A 5,545-nucleotide genomic window follows, 5' to 3' on the forward strand; every position below is an offset into this window, starting at 1 on the left:
CTTTTCATGGGTCATCCAAAGAGGAAGATGATTTTCTCTCACGCGTGTGTGAGACCTTGTAGCATGCTCTTCCTCTCTTTTAACTCATGATTCCTTCTCTCTTCCCACCAAGTCCCCATTAATACCCACCATCTCCCCAATTCTGAAACCCTAATATTAATCATCTCTTTCACCAACCGACCTCCACTGCTTGCTGGTCTCCACTACTTGCCACCTCCTCCATTCCCAAACCCTAATTTTTTACATCCAATCTTTAGAGATGATTCAAGCCACCACATCTCTGTTGCAACTCCATCTCCAGAATGACTCGAGGTCGACCAATTAATAAATACGCATAACTCTAGTGGCATTCAAAATTTTGAGATTTATCATTACCTATTACAATCTGTAGCCAAATTGATTTCCTTAAACTCCACTGATAATTGGAGTCTTACAATTATGGTTAATTTACCATGTTTGGGCTAATTATTTGCTTATTCTGTAACAAATTGTAATATGAAGGGTTTGGAATAGAAAATCTCAAACGCATGAGGGAAAAAAAAAATTTCCTTTTAGATGATCCGTAAAAAGATCCAAATAATTTTTATTAATTATTTTAAATTTTTTTTGACACATATCATATTTTTATTGATCCATGTCAGCATCAGAAAGACATTTCTACTTATGTGGCCTGAGGCAAGTATTGTTCTATATATATATGCTTTATTTATTGTCCCTACTATCAACACGTTGCGTCAAAATATTCAAACAAGCACAGGTCTAGCACTTTGGGAGGAATGATGTGCACTCACAAAGCCTAGGCCAAACAAAATCTAATGTTTCATTTGGTAGGAAGGAAGAAAATTGGGTGGAAGGGAGAGAAGAAGAGATGAATGAGATATTCTTAGAGAAAAGATTATATCATTCTCTCTTTTTGTTTGGTTGAATGAAAAAGAAATGAATGAGATAATACTTTATTTTATTTGTTAGGAGAGAAGAGGAGAGTGTCAATTATAAGGAAAGTTTTGTAGTCTAAATTTTTTTATTATAGTCTCGCCTCTTTCTCTTTGCATCTTTCATTCATTTTCGAAGGGATGAAAATCTGTAAAGGAGAAATGATAATTTATCTAATACATAAACATAATGTGCATTCGGCATTTTACAAACCATCTAAGAGTTCAAATTTACTACTCATTAGTAAAATATTTTTTTCTAAATTATTCATTAATAATATTAACTGGTGCTTTAATATAAATTTTTTGTTCTTTTATTTATGATAGAAAATAAAATCATCATTTTTTTATAAAACATTATTGAAGTAGTTCTTCATTGTGATACAATTTTCAACAAAACATTTATTTTTTATTTATTATATTTTTCATGAGTTGAAAGTAGATAGCGTCTTTAACATTAATTTACCGAGCACAATAATATATTGTTGGAAACAGAGCATACAAAATATAAATTTTGTGTGAGATTTTGACTAGGTCCGCTAAGAATTTCTTGCGGATCTATAGACGAACATGTTCCTCTCTGCAAGGAGATTAACATAGTATATTTACTTTCTCAAATCTGTTTCCGGGTGAATGAGAAATTAGCTCTAATGTAAGGTGTTTGATAAGCTTAAATGGGTATACAAAATGCGGGAAGTGGTTGTCCCACATTGAAAATAAAGTGAAACCAATTGGAGTTTATGTTTGTTCTATTGGTTTTGCTCTTTTAATGTCAAAAGAACAAGTGGTTTGATGTGCTATCTACTAAGGACTGTTTGGTAACCACTAGGGCACAAAGGGCATTTATGTCATTTTACACAAGTATATGGTCAGCCTATATTTTTCTGAGATAGTGCATTGTGTATTAGAGCTGATAAGTATAATTTTAAGGACTTAAATATGGTTGCAAAACAATATGTAACATGTGGAGTCTTCAAGGGCAACATTGACAATTCAACACTGTGAACAGCTTTCTGCCACGTGGCCTTGTGGTCCTGCAGTGAGAGAGGAGTACGTATATTCATTGGCTAGTGATGAATAGGATCTTATCCACACTAGGGTTTTGGAATGAACACTATAAAGGTGCTGCTATGAGCATTGTGCAGGTCTGCCTCTTTTGAAAAAGCCAAAGGGCTGAAAATGAGCTGAAAAATGAAGAACTCTTGAGAGATCATATGAAGACATTTTTGTGAGAGTTTAATCTGTCAAGAGAGCCTATTTAATCTTGAAAAGTTTAGTAGCAAATGTATACAATTTGAAGATGAAGAATGATGCTGATGGATGCTGAATTCATGATGTAAATTGAAGTATAAGAAGGCTCAAACCTGCTGTGACTATTCTAAAAGCTGAAGACATGCTTGAGCAAATTTATTTTCCTACTTTACAACTGCTCTAAGTGACCTCAAGCTCAAAACATCACTGCTGTAAGTATTTGTATCTCAAACCTACTGCTCTCAGTTTTAAGCTGTTATATTTTCTGGTTTATGAACTATGGATGTGATTATACTTCTGAGAATTAAAATTACAATGTCTGAGCATACTTAATTAGTTGATTGGAGGTTATCTAAGTTGAGATTGGGACTAAGGAATGACCTATACTAATTCTGGTATGGTGAACCACACAAGGCTAAATTTAGACTTGTTTATAAGACTGGTTTAGGAGTCAACATTGCATTATATTGCTGTGGTTGGTGTATTACATTCTTGAGCATGTTTATACAGTTGATTTACATTTGGGAGAACCAAAATCCAGAGGTTGGTAGTGTTGAAATACCAGATTTGCCCTCATAACATTGCTGCTGCAGAAACTGTTTTGTGAAGCTTTATTTGGACTGAAATTTGATATTTATTGTGCTATAACTTGTGAAGCAATGATGAGAGCAAGAGTAGTATATTGAAATACAATTGAGGGAACTAAATTCAAAAAGGTTTAGCCACGAATTTACTGTTTTACCCTCTTGAACCTGAAAGCATCAGTTGCAGTAAATACACCTGCTGTAAGCACTAATTTTGCTGTATCATAAGCTGCTGTGTTGTGTCCTTGTGTACTTACCTTGTCCCAACTTCAGACCAAGTCTAATTCATCAATGTCAAGCTGTGGAAGCTCTTGGTTGCTGAGAATTTGAATTATATTAAGGCTATGTTTGGTATATGCTGAAGGTTGTGGTTTTATCATTAAAAAGGCTGCTGTGAGCTTATTCAATTCTATACCTTGCTTGCTAATTTGTCCCAATCATCTGAGCAAGTCTATTTGGCCTATTGAAGACTGGGGGAGTGAAGTTTGAGTTGTTTGTCAAGCTAGTTTACAGTTTTACCCTCTGAAGCTACAAAGCTAAGGTTTGTTGAGGTTAAGGCTGTTTAAGTGATTGCATTGAGCTACCTTGCTTGTTTATCTGTCTTCATCAATTAAGCAAGTGCACTTTAGTGATATACAGCTGTGGGAGCCATTCATAGGCCTAAACAGAAGCTACATTGTGAAGAGACCATTCTACCCTTGAGATTGTGGTTTAAGTCTTTTGTGAAGTGTCATTGTTACATCTTGCTCTAATCATTGTGAATCTTGTTAAGTAGGGTTTTATGAAGATATCAAGGTTGTGGGTGACAAGTACATGTTAGTTCTGAAGCTACAAAGTGAAGTTACTTCTTTACCCTTGGTTTTAGGGTTTATCTCATTGTGCACTTAATGTGATCTACCTTGCTGAGTTTATTGAGGAAGACCTTTGTGCAAGTGTTATTTGGCTATACAGAGCTGTGGAAGTCCATTACAGGCCATTCTTGGAGCTGCATTGTGAAGTTACTTCATTACCCTTGATTTTAGGGTTTTTGCCTTCTGGGAGCTATTTTGTTCTACCTTGCTTATCTACTTGTGTATTCCATACAAGAAAGTATATTTGACTTATTCAAGGCTATGGGAACCTAGTTTCATCATCAAGTGAAGCTGCATTATGAGTTGACAGATCTACCCCTCTATTACAGAAAAGTAAAGCTAGGGTTTCTTGCATTGCTTAGGTTGTGTATTCATTCTTATCTTGTGTTGCTGCTTAAGTATTCTGTATTTGGTGTGTTAACACCTTCTTTCATTGTTGATTAGCTTTTGAGAGCTTTTGTGTCCAAGCATAGGGGCTGTGGACTGGGGGAGTGCCTGTGTGCACATTGTTTGATCTTATGTGTGTGTAGAGGCTGTGAAAGTTAGTGTCCTAGTGAGTACAAGGTGGTTGGAAAGTGGGGCAACTGAGTGAGTAACTACTTGCATGCTGCAAGTGAAGATGGTGAACTAGTGAGTGTGGATTGGTTGTGAAAGCTAGTATCAATTCTTGTACAAGAGTGTGTACAGTAAGTGAGATAGCTGAGTGTGTAACAAGGTTAATACTACTAGTGAAGGCATTTATTGGCTGAGGCCAAGAACCAAGGTTTTTCCCTATTGAAAGGGTTTCCTTGTATATCCTGTGTTATGTTTCTAATCTGTGTTTGATTGGTTTTGTTGACTCAAAATAAAAAGTTTAAGTAAGACCAATTCACCCCCCCTCTTGGTCCAACAGTTTATATAGCCCAAGTTTGGAATTTGGGTTTGGGCCCAAGGGTACCCAAGTTTTTAAAAAGGGGAGGACCTAGGCAAGCTTGGGTCCAAGCCATTTTCCACACACGTGCGCACCCGGTCCGGCCCGGGCTTGGGCTTGGGCTTATAAAATTCGATTAATTTTTTATTAAATGGAATTTTTTAATTGGGCCTTGTGTTTGGTTTAATTTTATTTTGGACTGGGCTTTCTTTGGTAGGTTTCATTGTTTTGAATTGGGCTAGGCTTACGAATGGTTGAACCTGGTGTGAACCAGTGTATCCCATTTGAATAGGTGCCTTTTTGTTAGTTCAGGTTGAACCATTGTTGTTGGTCCTTATATTGTAGGTTGCGGTGACCACAAGCTTGGAGAAGCATGCAATTTAGGCGAGGGCCAAGTTTTACATTTGTAAAAGCCACTACTACCTTTCACTATAAATATAGCTAGGGCGAGTAGGGATCGTCCCAAGGGATTGGAGTCGGAGTTGATTGTGGAATCGCTTTTAAGGTTAGTAGGTTGAGTGATCAAACAATTGGTTTGTAGGTTGATTAAAGAGTAACAAAATTAAACTAAGTAATTGAATGCAATGGAGATTAAGTAAGAGAGAGAGAAGAGTCTTGGGGTTTAAAGATCACCACCAAGCAATGCATTTCTATATTATTGACAAGTGATTAATGAGGGCAATTAGGGTGTTACAATATTAGTGTGTGTGTATTTGGTTGATTCAACAAGCAAGGATGACTAATTAAGTATACATTGTCTAACCAACATGTGAAAAACACAATATATCTAGCAATTAAGTATATATTATCTAAATAGCATGTGAAAAGCACAACATATTTAGCAAATCATTGGTCCTTTTCATTAGGCTCACAATCCAAATACAATACAAGATTAGAGACATATACTACTTGTATTCAAAAGTATGGAGCATCAAACAACTAGCATGGATTGTCTTCCCATCTAATATTATACTATCACTAAACTACAATTAAGCCATTGAAATTAAACTAATTTAG

General features: G+C 35.9%; 1 long non-coding RNA gene across 1 annotated transcript; it reads left to right on the forward strand.

Moving 5' to 3' along the window:
* Positions 1-1,976: 1,976 nt before the first annotated feature.
* LOC132303035 (uncharacterized) lies at positions 1,977-3,899 on the forward strand. The gene is made up of 2 exons (XR_009481052.1): positions 1,977-2,395; positions 3,041-3,899. It is a non-coding gene; the product is annotated as an uncharacterized LOC132303035 (long non-coding RNA).
* The last annotated feature ends 1,646 nt before the right edge of the window (positions 3,900-5,545 follow it).

The sequence above is a fragment of the Cornus florida genome, unplaced genomic scaffold (assembly GCF_030987335.1).
Source record: "Cornus florida cultivar Cherokee Brave unplaced genomic scaffold, ASM3098733v1 CherokeeBrave_3.0.0_Hap2_Chr04, whole genome shotgun sequence".
Classification (NCBI taxonomy): Eukaryota; Viridiplantae; Streptophyta; class Magnoliopsida; order Cornales; family Cornaceae; genus Cornus; species Cornus florida.